Raw genomic sequence first — 22,070 nt, 5'->3', positions numbered from 1 at the left:
TTCTTGATCAGGCCTGTGCCATGTTCAGGTGTGTATTGACAGTTAAACACCTCCCCTTACTCAATATTCATAGTTAAGATTTAGCTATAAGAAACTCATAGCATGCAACCATGGTTTCCATAACATGAATAAATTTAAAATTCCAAGATCAAGCAAGTAATATTCATCTAGTGATGTGCAATAGTACCTAGTCACAAATGTTTATTAAAAATTGATTAATAGCACTGAAAGACTATTTATTACAGTGGAAGAAATATAGTTTGTCCTAGTTAAAAATCTAAACAAGGATCAAGTCCTGACCTTCCTATCTATTGCAGTGGAAGAAATATAATTTGAGCTGGTTAAAAAACCAAACAAGGATCAAGTCCTAACCTACCTTTCATTATTGGACTGCTCTCCTATTGAGATACATGGCTTCTTGATCAGGCCTATGCCATGTTCAAGTGTGGATTGACAATCAAACACCTCCCCTCACTTAATATTCATAGTTAAGATTTAGCTATAAGAAACTCATACCATGCAACCATGGTTTCCATAACATGAATAAATTTAAAATTCCAAGATCAAGCAAGTATATTCATCTAGTGATGTGCAATAGTACCTAATCACAAATGTTTATAAAAAATTGATTAATAATGCTGAAAGACTATTTATTACAGTGGAAGAAATATAGTTTGTCGTGGTTAAAAATCTAAACAAGGATCAAGTCTTGACCTGCCTATCTATTGCAGTGGAAGAAATATAATTTGGGCTGGTAAAAAAACAAAACAAGGATCAAGTTCTAACCTGCCTTTCGTTATTAGACTGCTCTCCTATTGAGATACATGGCTTCTTGATCAGCCCTATGCCATGTTCAGGTGTGGATTGATAGTCAAACACCTCCCCTCACTCAATATTCATAGTTAAGATTTAGCTATAAGAAACTCATAGCATGCAACCATGGTTTCCATAACATGAATAAATTTAAAATTCCAAGATCAAGCAAGTAATATTCATCTAGTGATGTGCAATAGTATCTAATCACAAATGTTTATAACAAATTGATTAATAACATTGAAAAACTATTTATTACAGTGGAAGAAATATAGTTTGCCGTGGTTAAAAATCAAAACAAGGATCAAGTCCTGACCTGCCTATCTATTGCAGTGGAAGAAATATAATTTGGGCTGGTTAAAAAACATCTCAGATGCAATTAAGTGATCCTACAATTTCCAACATCTTAGATGCAACAACTGAGTGATCCTATAATTTCCAAAATTATGTCCAGGCATGAAGTTTGTCTCTGTATTTTCCATTGTATAATCTTGGAGCTTGCGATGTATAGAAAGGGATTTTATAGTTCCCAAAATAATTCCAAGATGACCATTTATTTCGCATATCCAACCTTCTTAATAGATAGCATAGGTAAGGGTACTGTAGAATACTGCTAGTAGAATACTGTAGAATAGCTGATACAAGAATAGCAGAGAGACCTTAAGAGCATGTGGAAGGGAATGTAGAATATAATAATACATTAGTCCTGGTCACCTACAACGAAAAAAATATTAATATTTTCAAGCTCAAGCAATAGAATGCAAAAATGGGCAGCCTTGCAAGATAATGAGCCAAACAATTTCTTAAATGGTTCTATCATGAGCCAAATAGAGAAAAAATTATAGTGTCAATGAAGCTAGGATAGATGACATAATGTTGACAAGACACATTCCAAGTTTAAATTTCACCCACATTGCTCCTACCAATAACAGATGTACTCAGACAAGCTACTAGTAAATTACCAATTACCAGTTGATACAGATCTGAAAACGAAAGAGGAAATTCCTGAAATAAATTGACAGAACGAAAGTCAGAGAGCACAAAGTTCATACTTTCATTGATTTCTAAGATGCAGATGGCAAAGAAATGCTTCAAAACCCTAAACCCTCAAAACCCCTAACCTGCAGAACCCTAAACCTGCCTGAAACTCCAAGAGCAAAAATAACAAAAATTTCAATAGTAAGGTGAGGTGTTGAAAAACACAGAAGGTGAGGTGTTTAAAAACACAGTGGCAATGGCTGGTAGGATTTTCCCTACCGGATAGAACCCATGTCCAAGCGTATTCCATGTTTAGAGCTCACTAGACCTTCTCCAGAGCTCGCCAGACCTGCAACAAGTTGGAAATTAGCCAATGTAGAAACCAAAAAACCAAAAAAACCAAACAAAAAAAAAAAAACCTAAAATTACCTGTAATTTTACCTTAGACCTTGAACTGGCTGAAATTGGTACTGGCTCCTCCCCAAACAACAGGTCGCGTGAATGAAACAACCACCAAGGAAACCCTAAACCTCCAACGGTCCAGAATGAACAACAATTGCAGGCGGAATGAAACAAGAACAACAGAAACCCTGTTCCGTTAATGGACGCGTGCAAGAAAACAATGGCGGACATGACTCAACAATGATGGATGAGGCGCACAGGTAATGGAGTCGTCCCGCACCATTGTTGGTGAAGGGCTTCGCCCAAACACTGGACCCGAACAGAAAAACAGGGAGCAGAGCACACATCGCGGCAAACAGGCGGAAACAACTGGGCGAAAGGTCGAAAAACGGGTTTTGAAGGGCTGACACCCACCACAACACGTGGCAGTGCACGCCGAGTAGGTGTCGTACATGCGCATGTGATGTCCACGTGGGTGTAGGTGAGGTGGAGGGGAAGGCACACAGGTAATGGCGTCCCTCCCCTAGGTAAACATAGGAAAAGTGTTGATCTAGCCGGACAGCTACGAAAACAACCAAGGCACTATAAATTAAATAAAAAACACATGATATGTAGCAGTCCATGCTATTCAAACGACGAAATTTAGTTAAAATAAAAATTTAAATTTGAACCTTCAATTCAGCTAAGAAGATACTCTCTAGATAATGAATCTTATCTCTATCTTGAATTTTTTTATTTATTTTTAACTAAAATAAGACATAGCTAGCATTGCATGCTGTTTAGTTTAACAAAATATTTTAATATTGTGATGTGTTGTATGTACTCCAAACAATAATAAAATTGTAAAATGAGTTATATGAATATTTGTTTAACTTTTTTTTATTAATATTTTAATATAATTAAATATTTTTTTGGTAGATAAATGTTATATATATAATTAATATTGAAGAGAATGATAACAAGTTAATAATTATTTATTTAATATTGAATGATGACAATTTTTTTATATAATGCTCATATTATAGTACACATGTCATGTCATTAGAGTATAGATTGATATAATGAGAGTTGTACAAATTGTACACATGTTATCTATATATATATTTTTAAATTATTATTATTTTTTTAAATTAAAAAATAAAACCCATAAAAATTGTCTATTCAATACTTTACACCAATGAGAAAATGAAATTTTTGAATTTAATTATAAACCATTTATGTTTATGGTACATAGTAATTAATATATAATGTTATTTTTCAAATTATTTATATTTATTGTATATGGTAATTAGTGATATAGTACATAGTAATTAATAATATAGTACACAAAAGTCAATTTTTGTTATCATTACACAATAAGAGGGAGACATTTCAACCAATCATATTTGAGATAAATAGAAATAAATTTTATTTAAAAATAATAAATTTAATTTCATAATGTTAAACTTTGGATATATTTTAAATTTTTTTAGTCAAAGAAAAACTAATAGAAAGTCAATGAAAAACTGAACACATTATATCATGCCAGCGGCAGGTATAATAAGACTTTCTAACAAAAAGAACCATCAGTGGTCCGAATCTTATCCCTATATTGAAGACTTTTTAATTAAAAGAACCCATCATTGGTCCTTTATCATAGATATCGTTAAGTTAGTACACAATGTTGAAATTATTTTAATTATAATTATATATTTTAAAAATATTTCAGAATTCTATGCGTATAAATAAAATTAGAAAAATTCTATTTTTGTTCATCATATTCCAAAACAAATCTTAAACACAATATCAAAATATTTTTTATTTTATTTTTAAGAACGTCATACCCCATAGCCATACTGGAAGAACACTGATCATCCTTCTCCCTCCGCTGCTGAAGCATGTGATTGTCACGTTTGAATACAAACCTAAGACCACGGTCCTTCTCCTCCTGAGTCATAAATCGAGGATCTTTATGTAAAGTTATTCCTACCTCCACACTATAATCTAGTATCTGACTATGAATATATTGATCATTGTAATTTAATTTTTTTGGAGCCCATTGTCTAGTAACTTGCTTAGGTGGTGGTGGAGGATATCCTTGCCGTTTCTGGTAGGCTAGTCCAATCTTGACCCGTCATGTCCGTAGGTGGTGTTGGACCATACACGGGATGATTGAAAAATGGTCGCCTCTTCAAGTCCCTGGGTGATTCTTCCATATCTTCTGAGAGGGGACTCTGGGTTCATTTCTACCACGAACAACATAATCAGGGCCAACACCTTCAAATATGTCATGTTTCTCGTTAATGGAATTCACATAAAGTTGTTGTTGCTACTCTTTTGCTTCTATGTGACCTTTGCGAGAGGAGGAGGCAACATTTCTTTACTCGGATTCCTCTTAGAATGCCTATCTGCAACATTTGGTTGTTATTCATGATCATTTCCATCTTCATCGGTCAAGTATTGAAGTGCCTCGCCTCTACCTTTCGATTTTTCCTTCCTTTTCTTCTTCAAAAACTTTCAAAGGAGCCCAAGTGAAGATAAAACATGATCTTAGCAATACGCTCAAGCACGAATCCATCCACTCCAACTCTGGCAGATTCCTATGGAGGTGGGCAATCAGCTTTACTTCTATGTATTATTGTCGGAATGTCTTGATAAAACTCCTCAATGTTGTAGACAAAAGTTGTTCGGCATGGAAGAGGCATTTCATTAGGTTTGTTCATGTTCTGAGGCTTTATCATCCATTGATAAATCAACTTTGTTGTAGCAGTGCAAAATGATACTGCTTGGTCTTCCTTCTGTACTCTTGAGTTCCCATCTACAATATCTTCATTCTCTGTTTTTTTTTTTCAATCTCACTCCTCACTTTGTGCAACGACATATAATCTAAACCTTTCACCAGATGTGTATTTTCAATATCGCCTCCTCATGGGTGGTACGAGGTGGAAGCAAATCCCAATGCTCTTGTTGTTGCTCTTCCAGTTGCTGTTGGTATCCCTTGGGGGCGATTAAAGAGTGGAAAGGAGGAGAAGCAGGGGAGGCATAAAACAACTATTTGAAGCTGAAGAATGAAATAAGGTGGGCAATGCTTAGCATATTTTGTTGAATCAAGGCCGCCACAAGGTGAACGACAAAAGCAAACCGGTGTGCATAGGTCATCCATAGCCAGCGGGTGCAAGCGTGTTCTTGTTTTTGTTGTTGCTGCTTCTGGTCGAAGATGGATATATGTGCGCCGCCCATCTTTGTTGCTATCATTTGCAGGCGATGTCTCATGTTCTAACCTTGGCAAAAAATCAAAGTATAAAAAATAGGCAGCGAAAAACAGGACGGAAAGCAAACTTGTACGGGTCACTGTTAAGATTTGGGACACTGGTTGAGGATGATGAATCTCAACAGTGTCACCTACAAGAACTTCACAATAAAATGCCTATCGACATAATTAATTAAAATTAAAAATTTATAGCAATAGTTTACAATGTAAACTTAATATAATTAATTTTTGTATGGTAGTTTCGGTTTATTGAAATAATTTGTAACTACATAATAAATAGTTAAAGTTAATAAGATTAAACGCGTAAGTAATGTCTTGCGTTTAAATGTTTCAAGTTTTTGTTATTTGTGGGATTAATTTCCAGTGAATTTTACTCAAAGTTTGGGCAAAAATGAAAGGGTGCATTTCACATTTTGCATAATATGTTGAGACATTTAACCATTTATTGAGAGACAAAAAGCACGAGAATTCATAGTTCTCAAAAAATAAACTAAGTTTTTGTGTAAATATGAAATAAGAATAAAAAAAATAAAGTTTTGTTACATTTTTTTTCTTTTGCTAGACCCCAAAATTGTAAATGTAATTGTATATATGATAACTAGGTTGGTGTGTTTTTATATTTGGGTCACATAACTTGTATTATTTTGCTGGTGAGCTGAGTTCCATTAAGGCTATGTATAATGCGTTAGTCCTTAGGAGAGAGTACATATGAGTTTTATGGATAGAGTCCCAGTATGGTTGGGTCAATGAGCTTGTGTGGTAAAAGGCCAGTGAGCTTAGCAGACATATTATTTGTTGCGAACCAAGAAACGAAAAGTTTGTTAGGGGTGGGGAGAGGGGATTGGACTCGACGACTAGAAAAGTATCACGATGTAAAAGTATATTATAATATACTATTATAATAAAAGGAAAACAGACATCGTGCTTACAAAAAGGTGGTTCCCCTATCTAGTTAGATATCAATTAGTAAATGGACAGGGGTCCCTGTATGCAGGTCTGGAGGGTACTTGGAGATTCGTGAAGGTAGCAGGTACTTTTGGAGCCACATGACTCTAGACATCCTTGGCCAGTCAATATAGACACACTAAATGTAGTGGCACAACACAAGGGACCACAAGTGTAGAGATGGGGGTGCACTACTTGAGTGTGGGGTTGATGGGGGATGTAAGCCTATTGGTTGGGGACTGTCAGGTTTGGTACCTTGGCCTTGTTTGTATTCGATACTAGATATATACTTGGATTGAGGAACCATTTCCAAGTGGATTCATGGCCCCAAATCAATGGTGAATGATTGTTGAGAGAGCTAGAATAACACAGTCTATGGCTGGGTGGCATGTTTTAGTCACACAACCAATCAACAAATTTTCATGGACAAGTATCTAAGACATGCATTATGCATGGCTATAGTTTATGTTTATAGATTTTTGCATTTTATTCTATCATATTATGTATATGTATGGTTTATTACTATGGTATCAATGTCAATTATGTTATCGTTTTTGATGTGTTATACAATATCAATAGCATCATGACTTGCATCACTATAGTGGGTATCCAAGGTGTTACAAGTGGTATTATAGTGTGTGTTTCAACACTGAGCCTATTTGGGTTAGCCATGAAACACAAAAGTGAATTTAAAGTATATGTTAGATTTATTTCGCATGAGAAAACTATTCAACCCTATTGCATAAAACAGAAGGTATTTATAAAACCTGATATGCATATGTTTCCCTATGTTCTCAGAACATGTGTCTGTTTATAAGTCTTGTAACAAGGGTGTTTAATAATTTAATTGATGTTAAATTACTACATAAATTATTGACTAGGGCTAGTATACTGATGAAGTGTATGTGTACTGTATTTACTCGAAATCTTTATATTCAAGCAATTCCTACATTAAATTGAGATATCAAGATGCACATGTTTTCATCGTTCATACATGACAATAAATATGTCATTTTTTAACAAAAATGAAATCAAAATTATTGCACTTACTTAAATGAAATATCACACTTTACTTGAAAGAAAGATCACACTTGCTTGAAAGAGATATGAAACTAGGATGATCACACTTACTCAAAAGAAAGATCACACTTGCAGAAATAAAATTACTCTAAAATCAAACCCAAATTGCTTCAACAGAAAAGGAAATTAATCTAAAATGTCACACTTAATAAAAATCCTCTTCACTCAAATGTAACTTAAATTCAAATGTAACTTAAATTCATATGTAACTCAAACTATACTGCAAATCTTAAATCAATCCACAGTTTGCTATACTACTTACCACGTGAACAGGAGATCTCGACTTTAGTCATTCATCCTACAACAAAATGATTAGTTAAGACATGCTCTGTTATAAAATCTGTGATCACTGTCGAAAGCATTCACTAGTAATCGAACTGGACATTTAGATGAACAAATTAAACACAATATAAAATGCAGAATTGAAGTGTTAATTGAAAACAATAAAACCTTACAACTCCAGGGGGACCTCCTGTGGGATCTAGGCAACAACATGACTCTTCACGGGACTATATACGCATCGAAGAAACACACAACAAGGATATCAAATAAAACAGGGTTTTATAACTGTAAAACAGAGTTTTTCAAACAATATGCAAGACTGTGTTTGTCATGCTGAGAGGTAGATTTATAACCTCCATCAAATAACTGTTTAGAGATTTATGAGCCTATCCTACTTGACAGAGACTAAAAATATCATAAAAAGATAATATCTCGTGATTTCCTCATGATTTTCTATCGGAGAAGCAAATCATGAGGCTAAATATCTGCTTCAATTAATTTCCTCACTCGCCTGGTTCGCCTTCAACTCCTTCTTCACTAGTTGACTTCCGTGTTAACTAGGCCTATGTGGTGTTCTCATCATCAATCCAGACCATGAAGATAGGAAAATATCATTGTGTGAGCTATCAACCACATGCCCATATGTCTTGTTCCTCAGTTGGAGTTCGGAACCTATCAAACCTTAAACTTTGTTGCAGAAACAATCATTAGTTGCAGAATTGGTGCAATTTAGTAGCTCATGCAATATTAAGTTAAATAATAAAGAAAAATGAAACTTCTGAAATAAAAGATGTTTAAGTACCTGTTATTTCCACGAACCTTGTAGATTGATGCTCAATTAGCATTATTAGAGTAAAAAAAAGAAGGAGGATGTAGTGTAAGAAGGTGGTAAAAAAAGACAAATTTGGGCTTCAACATTCCCCCACACAGAAGACATTGCATGTCTTCATGCACAAAATTTCAAAATTTGTAATCTTTCTATGTCACTGAGCATCTTTAGAGGCCTAAGAAAGAACATTTAAGTTAGTTCTTTTTGCTTTCCTGACATTGACTGCTGCCATCCTTATTTTCTTCGTCAAGATTCTGTTATGCAAACTTGTGACCTTTTTCTTAAGAAACTGATTTTTAGCTTTCTATTTCTTATTTTTCTCATACCATAAACCAAGATGTAACAAGATGCTATGGTTTTGAGTTATTTGGATTTCATTTTGTGCCTTTACTGTTTCATGTTCGTACTTCAAATGTCTATTAAGTACCTCCAATTCATAGATTTCTTGCTTAAGGGTGTTTACAATTTGGGGTTCTTTTGGAGGATCAAAATGAATAATTTCTTCTCGGTTTGAGGATGATTCAACAATTTTTCCTGTAGCTCTTTGTTCCATAGATTCTATGTAGTCGTATATTTCTTGTTGGACATGATCAATTTATGGAGTTCTCCTAGCTGGACTTGCAACTAGTGATGGAACTCTCAGTTCCTCTTCTTCTTCTAAATTGACAAATTCTGGAGATTGCTGAGACTGTGCATGTATTGGTTTATTAAGCCTTGCACTTCTTCTTACAGTTGATGGTGGTTTTTCAGTAGTACGGGGACACTTTTTAACTTCTTCTTGTTTTGTTTCTCCTTTTGATGTACTTTCTCTTTTATTGCTGCCTATCTTTCTTCTAATATTTTTCTACTTAAGAGTTTCCAACACATTTATAAGAGGTGTTTCATCATCATAATACTGATCTTGTTGTGTTTCTTGTGCAAGTGAGTTTTTCTTAGGGTTTGAGAGAAACTTTCTTCTACTCTTTTCTTGTTTTATCACTAGGCTCTTCTTGTTCAGCTTCTTTGAAATGATTTCTAATTAGAAAATCCTCCCAGTTATCCCCTTTGATTTTCAGATGGGCTTCAATTAAAATTTTCACTAACCCATGATGGTACAAGGAATTATCTATGGACTGTATTTTCCTCTGAATATTTCCAGCCATTTTTCTCAAACTATTAAGCAGGAAGTAAGGTAGGTTGATTTCATTACCATCAAGAAAATTCATCATCAGGCGAGCATGGTAAAAGAACATGTTTCCAAACCTACCTTCACAAGTTATGAATTTTTGAATAATCAACAGAAAATTCCTCCATTTATTCTTTAAGGTTGTGACTGGAATTCCCTTCTTAAAGATAGAGATATCCATACCTGGGTTTTTAAGGAATACTTCCCATTCTTTCTCCTTGATCTTTTGGTTTTTGAACTAGCTTTCCCTGATTCTTGGCAATTCGGTAGCTTCTGCTACAAATGACTATGTCAAAATTAATCTAATGTCTACAATCTATGCTTCTATACCATCATATGCCCTAGCAAATGATTTTTTCACTCCTTTCTCATGCCCATCAAACTTTTCCACAAACTCTAACCATTGCGCTTGCTGCAACCGATGTTTCACCTGCGGGTATCCTTCAAGGAATTTAGCACCATTTGGCTCTGAGTGTACAATGAATCCCATGATGAAGATGTATTATCCCTTAATTTCTCTCTTTGACAGGGTTATGGAAGGAATTTGGTTATGGAGGATGGAATTTGGGTAATAGGTGAGGCATTTTCGGCAATGGAACAAGGCTGAGTGGAATGGATATGATGCAAGAAACTGTGATGGTATGTGAAGGAAATGGAATGCTATACGGAAGGAAGGGAGTGAATTTAAAGAGTTATATTCTTTTGACAAGATATTTTCATTAGAACCAAAGGCATATCGTAATGAAAATAATCATTACACAAAATGGCGGTAGCAATGGTTATACATTTGTTTAGTTTCATAATTAATGTTTTTTTCCTTTATTATTTAATTAATATTTACATACTTGTTGTTTTTCCTTACTGATTTTGGATTTGTCCTTTTACAGGTTGTACTCAGGTTGCTTTAGCTGTAATCTTCATCCAATTTGTTTTTTCCACGATCTTCATTTGCCCTGGTTGTAATCTGTCAAGTTAGCTACAAAATTCCATGAGAGATGTAGATTATTGACAATTCTGTAGTTGCCTTATTTAAAAAAAAGGTAATAAAAAGAAATGCGACAAGAACAGGGAATTAAAAATAAAATCTATGCTACCAATGATTCTTGGTTTTCAACTTATATTTTTTGTATAAACATGCCAACAATGTAGGTTTTCATGTTTATACACAATTTTATTTTCATTTTTATTTTTTATATAATTTGTTGTTTTTTTTATAATTTTCAAAAATAAAATAGAAGGCTAAGTTGGAGAGGAAGAAGAATCTTCCTTAACCAATTTCAAATCAAGATTATCTTGCAAATTTATTATGAACTCTTCCTTTGTTAATGGTTTATGATATATTTGTAATTTATGACCATTTACAAGGAAGATTACTTTTTCTTCATCAATGGTTTTGATTATGACCTCTCCATTATCAAAGATAGTTTCAAAATCATAAGGACCAAGCCAATGGGTTTTAAATTTGCCTTGAAAATACTTAAAGTTTTAATCAAAAAGCAATGCCCAATTACCAAGCTATAATTTTGTTTCTTTGATAAACTTATCATGCCACCTAGATCTTTGATGTTCGATTATACTGGTTCTATGAATAGCATCTTGTCGTATCTCATCAAGTTCATTAGATTACTCCATTTGTTGTATTTGGGATTCTGATAAATCAAGACTCAATTTGGTTGTTGTTTAAACGTCTTAATCTGGAACTCAATAGGAAACATGTCTTGATTTCCATAAACAAGTTCATAAGGAGTGTGTCCTATTGTGTTTCTCCATGTGGTACGGTATGCCCATAAAGCTTTTGGGAGATTTTCTGCCTAATCCCTTCTATGTAGATGCACAGTCTTGGTAATAATTGCTTTAATTACTTTATTGGTAGATTCAGCAGTGTCCATTGGCTTATGGATGATATGGAGTAGACTTTCGATGTTTGATTTTTTACTGCTCTATTATCTTTTGTACCAACTTGGATGTAAATTGAGTACTTTGATCTATCAAAATTTCCCTCGGGACACCAAAACGAGTGAAAATATCCCCAAAAAGAAATGAAATTACAACATTTTCAGTAGCCAAAGGAAGTGCTTTAGCTTCTACACATTTTTTGACATAATCTGTACAAATAAGAATGTATTTTTTTTTGTCTTGACGGTGGATTGATTGGACCAACAAAATCCAAATCCCATTTCTCAAAAGGTTCAATAAGTACCTGAGGTTGTAGAGGCATTTCATCCGAAGGAACAAGTTTTCCCATTATTTGACAACTCTCACATCTCTTAACATATTCCTTGGCATCCTTAAAAAGAGAAGACCAGTAATATCCTATGAGAAGGACTTTATAGGCAGTTATTTTATCAGCAAAATATCCTCTACATGGTTCATCATGACAAGTTTTTAATACCTCTGGTGTTTCATCCTCTCTAACACATATTCAAATGATTAAGTCAGGTCCTGTCTTATACAATTCTTCATGTATCCATGAATAAAATGCACTAGTTTGAATAACCTTCATTTTCTCTTGAGGAGACAAGTATGATGGTAACTTTCCTGTAGCCAAATAATTAGAAATATCAGCAAACCAAGGAGATTTAATAGATACTGTAAAAATATATTCATAAGGAAAATTATCCTCGACAAGAACATCATTATTATCATTTTGGATTCTAGATAGAAAATCAACAACTACGTTTTCCTTTCCAGGTTTATCCAAAATATTAATATTGAATTATTGTAATAACAATAACCATCTTGTAATTCTTCCATTAGTAATTGATTTATTCATTAAATATCTAATTGCAGAATGATCTGTGTGAATGAAGGTTTCATAACCAATGATATAATGTATGAATTTATTGATGGCATGTACAACAACTAAAAACTCCTTTTATGTTACAATGTAATTTAACTCTACAGGGGTCAAATTTTTTCTTGTGTAGTAAATGACATAAGGAGTTAAATCTTTTTGTCCTAATACAACTCCTAAAGTTGTATCTGAGGCATCAGTTGAAATGTGAAAATGTAGTTTCCAGTTTGGTCCTCTTAAAATGGATGCTTCAGAAATCTTTTTTTTTTTTCAATGTTTCAAAAGATTTATCGCAATCAGAATTCTAGACGAATTCACAATATTTTGTAAGCAATTTGAAAAGTGAAGAGGCTATCTTTGTAAAGTTTTCTATAAATATTCTATAATAGCTAGTAAAACCAAGAAAACTTCTAACATCTCTTTGACAAGTTGGAACTGATAATTTAGAAATGACTTCTACCTTAGATGCATCCACTTTAATTCCATTTCCTGAAATATGGTGGCCTAAAACAATTCCTTCAATGAACATCATAAAACATTTTTCATGACTTAATGAGAGATTTTCTTCTTTACACCTAATGAGAACTTTTTCCAATTTTTTAAGAGCTTCTTCAAAATAGTTTCCATAGACAGTAAAATCATCCATGTAAACTTCCACACAATCATGAATTAGATCAGAAAAGATGCCTAAAACTACCCTTTGGAATGTTGTAGGTGCATTACATAACCCAAAAGGAAGTACTTGATAAGCATAACTTCCCCATGGACACGTAAAGGTTATTTTATCTTGACCTTCTGGAGCTACTTGGATCTGGTTATATCCACTAAAACCATCCAAGAATGAAAAATACTTTTTCCATGCCAATGTATCAAGGACTTGATATATAAAAGGAAGTGGAAAATGATCTTTTAAAGTATCTTTATTCAATTCCCTATAATCAATGCATACTCTCCATTTTCCATTCTTTTTCAGAGCAATTACCAATGGTGAGACCCATTGGATAAATGAAATTCACATTTAACAATCTTTGTAATTCCTCTCTAACAATTTCCCTTAGATTTGGATTCATCCTCCTCTGGGGTTGTCGGATTGGTCTGACATTTTCTTCAATATAGATATGATGCATACAAGTGTTAGGATCAATTCATTTCATATCAATATATTCCCATGCATAAGCAAATGGATGTTTCTCCACTAATTCTTTCTTTTGAGATTCTTCCAGATTATCATTAATATTCAAAGTTTTCCCTCGAAAAAACTCTATTAAAGAATTGCCAAATTTTTCCATAGAATGTAAAGTCATTTGATGAGATGATAGATATTCAATATTACATTATTCTTGAAAACTTTGATTTTGTTCACAATATGAGGAAGATTCATTAAATTCAAAATCTGATCTTCTTCATCTATTTGTGAAGTAGCAAAAATTGGTCGCATATCAAAGTTTTCATTATCATAATCTATCCATGCTTCACTTTCTACTTCTATCTATAAAATTTTTCATTGTCATCATCTATCCATGCTTCACTTTCTACTTCTATCATTGTTTTTGTAGGAGAATATAATGAGAATTTCTTTGTCGAACTTCAATTAGAGATAAATATATCACTAGATCTACAACTTATAAAAGCATCAACTATAGCTAACCATGGTCTACCTAGAATCAATGGGTGTCCTCCTATATTATTCTTAGGTGTCAATATCATGAAGTCAATAGGATATTCCCAAGAATCTAAGGATACAAATACATCTTCTAGCACACCATTAGGTTTGATAATAGATCTATCTGCTAATTGCAATAGTGTAGGTGTATATTGAAGATTAGGAAGTTTCAATTGATTCATAGTTTGTTTACTCATGATATTTATGGCTACTCCTAAATCAATCAATGTATTTGGAATCTCAACACCATTAATGTGTGTTTTCACAATGGGACTTCCTAGATCTAGATATTTTTGAACTGCCACCTTCCCCATCATGATATCTGCAATTTTCCCAACTAACTTGACTCTTTTAACTTCTTTCCTTCTTCTTCCTAGTTTTTTAATACTTAACTCCCTGCTTGTCTTTGCAAATATTGGTATTTCTTTGATAGCTTGTAACAATGAGATTTTTATACAAACATTCTTCAGTTCATCTATCATATCATAATTAGGCAACAAAATATGTTTTTCTACCCTTTTTTCAATTTTCAATCTTTCAGGAAAAGGTGGATTTTGAACAGAAACTGAAGGTCGTTCTATAATGGGAGTTTAATTTCTTGGAATATCATCAGAATGTACAGGGGTGGTTTATTTTTGAGGATTTTCCTCTTGATGAAAATATGTCTCTTTTTCAGAGAGGTCATCCTTTTCAGACTCCTGGATAACAACGGATGGTGACTTCTTTTCCAATACTCTACTAGATCTAAGTTGGACATTGTTTATATCTAATGGAGTTATCATGTAAGTTTGGAAATTATACCCTTCCATGTTGTAAACAGGCTGTGAGTTTTTATTATTTGGATTTGGAAGTGGCTGAGCAGGCAATTGATTTGGTTTTTGTGGAAATGGTAGTGAAAGTTGTGGGTTTGGATTTTGAGGTTGAGAGGGTTGAACAGGCTGAGGAAAATATTGTGGTGGAAAAACAGGGTAAGGTTGAGGATATTTAGGGTAATTTCCATAAGGATTTTTCCATCCTTGTGCCCAAGGTCTCCAAGGCATGGGTGCAGTCCAATTACTTTGTGGTGGTTGTGCATATGTTTGTGTGTTGAAACCTTGAGTCATATTCGCTTACGGATGTTTCCATGGTCTCTTGGCAATAAAAAAAAGAGGTTCTACTTGATTTGGCATTGTTTTCTCTTGATAGACAACTTTAAGACTCGATATTGAAGGACATTCCTTTGTATCGTGATTTTCTGCACATATAACATAGGTTTCTACACTTTTTAAGTCAAGAGGGCATTTTCTCAAGGCATGCTTCTTTCTATATTTTGGACAAAAGATAGATAATGCAACATTTTCATCCCTTTTCTTGTTTTGTACTTTAAGGGTATCTATTTGTTCACCAAGACTCCCAAAAATACATGTTTTAAAGTTGTCAAGAAAATTTCCTATTTCAGCCCTACTTACCGTCCCAGCTGCAGATTTATTAATCCTAAACATAACTGGATCTCTTGGATTTTTCCTAGTTCTTGCCTTTCCTCTTGAAATGTGTATGCATAACTCACAAATATATCCAAATGATAACTGAGAAATATCTCCTTTACCCATAAAATTGAGAAGATCTATCCACTCATCTATGATAGATTTCCACAAGAGAACTTTCAAAGTTTCTTCATCTAGTTTATGCATTTTATCCCCTTTTACATTATAAGAAAATATTTCAACGAAATAATCAAGATTTTCATCTCCTTTTTGCATCATTTTAAATACTTAATCTTTAAGACTATGGGGCATACAATAATCCTTATATTTTTCTAAGAATGCAATTTTCATTTGTTCCCATGTTCTTATAGAATGTACTCCTATGCCCATAAACCATTTTAATGTTGCATCCTTAAGAGTGGCTGGAAACAATTTCAACTTTTTAGTATCAAGCAAGTAGTCATGGGATCTACATAAGACTTCAAACTCAAAGAGAAATGTTTCAGGATCCTCATTTATTAATCCATGGAAATTAGGGAGGATAGAGGGTGAGATATTTTTCATTGTGGCTATGGTATCTTCATCAAATATGGGAAATCCAAAAGTTTATGGATATCCTCTAACACCAACTCTTTCGCTTCCTCCACCTATTCCACCTCCTTTATTTCCTCGTCTTCCACCCCAATCCTGTACTTCTCCTTCCCCTTATCCTGCCATTGTAGATTCCTCAGAGCTAATGAAAGGTTACAAAATTGGGTTTTCTAGTTCCTCCTCTAGCTCCTTTGGTTCTTGTACCATTGGAATGCTAAAATAGGTTTCTTCTTCTTCCTCTTCACTAGGGATTTCCATTTCTTATCCTAGAAGTTGTTCTCCAGTTGAATATAGAAAGATTACTCCTTCTTTTTGGGATGTAGGATTTTCTTCTTCTAGTACGATTTCAATAGAGGAAGTTGGTGAATCTTTAGGTTGGATTTCAGATATAAGTACCTCAGGAAGTCTATGTCTGCCTGTAATTGATGGAATATGAGTTTGGGTGGATGGTGTGGCACTACGAGGTCGTGGTGGGGTGAGTGATGATGTTGGAATCAAACTCCTACCTCTACTTACAAATATACCTCTAGAATCTCTTTCCCTATGCATATCATTTTTATTTTATTTTATTTAATGAAAAGAAAAAGACTCCTATATACACTTCCCCGACAATGGTGCCAAAATGTTTGGTAATTTAATTGATGTTAAATTACTACATAAATTATCGACTAGGGCTAGTATACTGATGAAGTGTATGTGTATTGTATGTACTAGAAGTCTTTATTATTCAAAAAATTCCTAAATTAAATTGAGATATCAAGATGCAAATGTTTTCATCATTCATACATGAAAATAAATACGTCACTCCTTAATAAAAATGGAATCAAAATTATTGCACTTACTTAAATGAAATATCACACTTTACTTGAAAGAAAGGTCGCACTTGCTTGAAAGAAATATGAAACTAGGATTATCACACTTACTCAAAAGAAAGATCACACTTGCATAAATAAAATTACTCTGAAATCAAACCAAATTGCTTCAACAGAAAATGAAATTAATCTAAAATATCACACTTAATAAAAATCCTCTTCACTCAAATGTAACTTAAACTCATATATAACTCAAACTATATAGCAAATCTTAAATCAATCCACACTCTGCTATACTACTTATCATGTGCACAGGAGATCTCGACTTCACTCATTCATCCTACAGCAAAATGATTAAACAAAACATGCTCTGTTATAAACTCTGTGATCACTGTCAAAAGCATTCACTAGCAATCGAACTGGACAGTTAGATGAAAAAATTAAACACAATATAAAATGGAAAATTGTAGTGTTAATTGAAAACAATAAAACGTTACAACTCCAAGAGGGGCTCCTATGATATGTAGGCAACAACAGGACTCTTCAAAGGACTATATACACATCGAAGCAATGCACAACAAGGATATTAAATAAAACAAGGTTTTTATAACTGTAAAACAAAGTTTTTCAAACAATATGCAAGACGGTGTTTGTAATGCTGAGAGGTGGATTTATAATCTCCATCAAACAACTGTTTCGAGATTTATGAGCCTATCCTACTTGACAGAGAATAAAAATATAATATCTCATGATTTCCTCATAACTTGCTATCGGAGAAGCAAATCATGAGGCTAAATATCTCCTTCAATTAATTTCTCACTCACTTGGTTCGCCTTCGGCTCCTTCTTCGCTAGTTGACTTCTATGTTGATGGGGCCTATGTGGTGTTCTCATCATCGATCTAGAACATGAAGATATGAAAATAGTGTTGTACCAGTTATTAGCCACCTACCCATATGTCTTGTTTCTTAGTTGGAGTTTCAAAACCTATCAAACCTTCGACTTTGCTTTAGAATCAGTCATTAGTTGCACAATTGGTGCAATTCAGTAGCTCATGCAAATATTAAGTTAAATAATAAATAACAATGAAACTTATGAAATAAATATGTTTAAGTAGCTCCTATTGCCATGAACCTTGTAAATTGATGCTCAATTAGAGTTATCAGAGTAAAAAGAAGGAGTACAGAGTGTAAGAAGGCGGTAAAAAAGAGACAATTTTGGGCTTCAACAATGGGCAAGGTTCTCATGTTCTCATTTTAAAATTTGGGCCTTGATTGGGTATTGTTCTGGCATGTGATCTCTTGGGAAGGACGTCTAGAGTAAAACAAATGGATATTTCTTTACAAATGTTTTACAAAATCTCTAAGAGGGAAGTGTTATTCATTGAAGTTTTTGAACTTAAATTAACAATATCCTCTACAACCTTGGTTGAGTTCTACTTTCAAAGCATAATTGGGCAAGGATAAAGGGTGTAAGGGAGATTCATTCAATATCACTAGGTTGTGTATGAAATTTACAAGGATTCTAATCATTTTTCATGGTTGTTAGGAAAGATAAATGAAATTTCAAACTCCATTTTAAGATATTCAAAGATGATGGAATAAGTTGAAGGAATCCTAAACAATTTTGGTTAAATTATTTGAAAGGAATACTCTGAAAAAATTCTAGGGGAAAAAGGAGCTGGAATAATCTTCCTTAGGTTTAAAATGAAATTTGGTATTTTCATGAATGATCCTGGTAGATGCATGCAATGTGTTTGACAAAATGGATATGAGAAATTCATTTTGATAAAATACCATGATCACTAGTTATTTCAAATACGACAATGTAGATCATGCACACGCACTGTTTGAAAAAATGCCTAAGTGAGATGGTGTTTTATGGAACCAAAAGTATGTAGGTTATACACATAATAAACAATGTGGGAAGGCCAAATAGACAAAGTCCCATCTCTTTTGACTAAAATGGCTTCCAATGTGTGTCCTTCTGATATTAAAACTTGCATAATTCTAATGTGTGGTGTCTGTGGAAAGAATGGAAGCAAAGGGGAATCCAACTTGCAGATGTGAATTAAAATACTTTCCTAAGAAGTTGTTGTCATACATATTAGGTAGAATATCACTCTCTTGGGAGTAAAAAAACCCCAATTTGATGACAATTTTGTTGTTGTTTTTGTTCTGGTTTATGAAAATAACATAGGAATGATCTTTGATGACAACCCAAACCTAAGGTCGCTTCAAATCCATTAATTGTGGGTTATGGGCCCATGATTTTGGATTTTATTTCCATTTTAATTGCAACAATGAGCTCTTCCTGACATTCAACCCCACCCATGGCATTTTTGCTTGTGTCCAAAGTTGTGTACAAGGCCATCTCTCTTTCACAAAATTTCTATAGCATAATTCTTGGCGAAAACATTCACGGTCCCACCTCAGAACGGAGGTTGGAATCCTTTTCATTTTTTTCAACTAACCGACTTGTGTAGGGCCCTACTTAACGCAAGGCCCAACTAGACGACTGGGTCCCACCCAAGTCGGGGTCGGGCTGGTTGGCTCCCTTACTGGATTTTTGTCATGTTGAAGGCCCGACCACACATCGCTCTGACCTCCTTTCTCTCTTATCCTTTGCTAAGGTTTCTTTTTGTTTATTTGGCTTGTAATGAGGTTGACGAGTTCTAATTAAAAGAAAACTCCATTTCCATTCCTTTCCTGCATCTAGACTTCTTCGGATCTTGGGCTCTGCTGCTGACATTTCAGGCCTTTCGTAATAAATATCATACAAATGCCCCTTACCAATATTGATGGTGCTTTGGATCAAACCTAGCCTCACATGAAACAATTCTTCCGTCGTGGCTACATCCCAACAATAATATATTAACTCCGGTCTCCCATCAGCGCACGATAAAGAAAATATGAATACTGTGAGGAATGATTAAGGCCTAGGGACTAAAAGACAAACACACACAAAATTCACATAAAACGCATGCTACTTATATATTCAAAATAAATATGATTGCATCTAGCCTCTTGGCCTAATGGCCCTCAACCTAACTCAAAATTTCTTAGTAGCGACTATTGTCCTGATTTCTTCATTAGTTGGCCATTGTTATGCAACAACTCATAAAATAGAAGTAAAGATAGATCAACGACTTAAAAGTTAGCCTCGTCGAGGGTGAAACCTCCTTTACATTACATAAATGGATAATTCTTGTATGATAAATATGATAAGACCTCCTTGGTATATATAGGAGTCTAATGGGTCACAATATAATTAGAGCCTACATAACAATAATAATGTGAGGGCACAACAATAACAATAGTGGGCTTCTATGGGGCACAACAATAATAACATGGGGGTTACATGGGCACAAAAATAACAATATGGGGCTACACTACAATAACAATAAGGGGAATACACTAGTATTATAGGGACCTAAAATGGACCTTTCCTTCAAAAAAGTGTTGTCCTCAATGCTTGAGTAGTTCTGAATGCTTTTGTATGGAATTCTCATCCTCCCATGTGGAATCCTCTATGGGTAAGTTCTTCCACTTAATGAGATACTTTGAAATTAATAAATCCCATAGGTGTTGCGTTCTTGTTTCCATGACTATTCCAAGCTCAAATATGATTTTTCCTTCTTCGTCAAGTTCTGAAAATAATGTTTGAACTGGAAGCTTGTCATCCATAACCTTCTTTAAGCATGAAACATGGAAAACTTGGTGTACTTGGGAAGATGCAGGCAACTCTAATTTGTATGCCATAATATCAATCTTTTGCAACATCTTGTAAGGACTATAGTACTTGGGTGATAATTTATTATCCTTGTTAGCTTGCTTGAGGGACATTTATTTGTATGGCTGTAGCCATAAAAATACCAAGTCACCTACATCAAAACTTCTTTCACTACGATGTTGATTTTCCTCTTGTTTCATTTGATTTTGCACCAAAGTGACGTTATCCTTTAAGAGTTGGAGAACTTGTTGTTGATGCTCGATGTGATCTTCCACTGCTTGAACCTTAGAAGTTTCTCTTAAAGATGACGTGATGGATGGTGGATGATATCCATAAATAGGATAATTTTTTCTACAGCATGGAAGGAAGTGTTATACCACCATTCAACTAGAGGTAACCACTTGACCCATTGTGTTTGTTTATCAGATACAAAGAAATGAAGATATCCTTCCGAACATTTGTTCACTATCTCAATTTTCCCGTCAGATTGGGGATGATAAGATGAGCTATGAGCTAATTGAGTAACAAGACAAGAAAACAATTTCGTCCAATTTTTTGGTGAAAATGGGATCTTTGTCACTTACAATAATGTTTGGGTTTCCATGTAGATTTTGAATTATTTCCATAAATTCAGTAGCAACTGTATTGGATTTAAAAGGATGAGATATTGCACAAAAGTGTGCATACTTGGTAAGTCTATCAACTACCACCATGATGATATTCTTTCCTTCATACTTGGGTAAACCTGTGATAAAATCCATTGAGACACCCTCCCAAAACTGACTTGGAATGACTAAATGTTGTAACAAACCCGAGATCTTAATTATCTCAACTTTATTTTGTTGGGAAACCAAACATTCTTCCACAAACTTCTGAATATCAGATTTAAGGCCATCCAAAAAAAATTCATTCTTGACCTTGTGGTAAGTTTTCAAAAATCCTACATGCCCTCCTAAGGGGGAGGTGTGCAATTCCAAAAGAATCTTTTGCTTGAGTTGGGAATTCTTACAAATATATAAGCAGTATTTATACCATAATGAATCAATTTTCCACTAAGTGTACCAGATGTATTGGGATCTTGTTGCAACTTTTGAATGAGTGTCCACACCTCTTCGTCATTCTTCCATTCATCCCTTACTTCGGTTATCAAATCAGGTTGGATAATAGTAATGGAAAAAAGTAATGCTTCCACATCCTCATCCTTTCTTAAGAGTGCATCTGCAACAACATTTTGCTTCCCTTTTTTGTAGATGATTTGAAAGTCATAACCCG

General features: G+C 34.1%; 1 pseudogene; it reads right to left on the bottom strand.

Moving 5' to 3' along the window:
- LOC149263120 (suppressor of mec-8 and unc-52 protein homolog 2-like) overlaps nucleotides 1-22,070 on the bottom strand; it is a 49,977-nt pseudogene that overhangs the window by 7,537 nt on the left and 20,370 nt on the right.

Source organism: Pinus tabuliformis, chromosome 6, assembly GCF_031772625.1.
Source record: "Pinus tabuliformis cultivar Carrire ecotype Pingquan chromosome 6, CPIR1, whole genome shotgun sequence".
Classification (NCBI taxonomy): domain Eukaryota; kingdom Viridiplantae; phylum Streptophyta; class Pinopsida; order Pinales; family Pinaceae; genus Pinus; species Pinus tabuliformis.
Note: the sequence above shows the minus strand (reverse complement) of the source record. Positions and strands in the feature narration are given on the sequence as shown.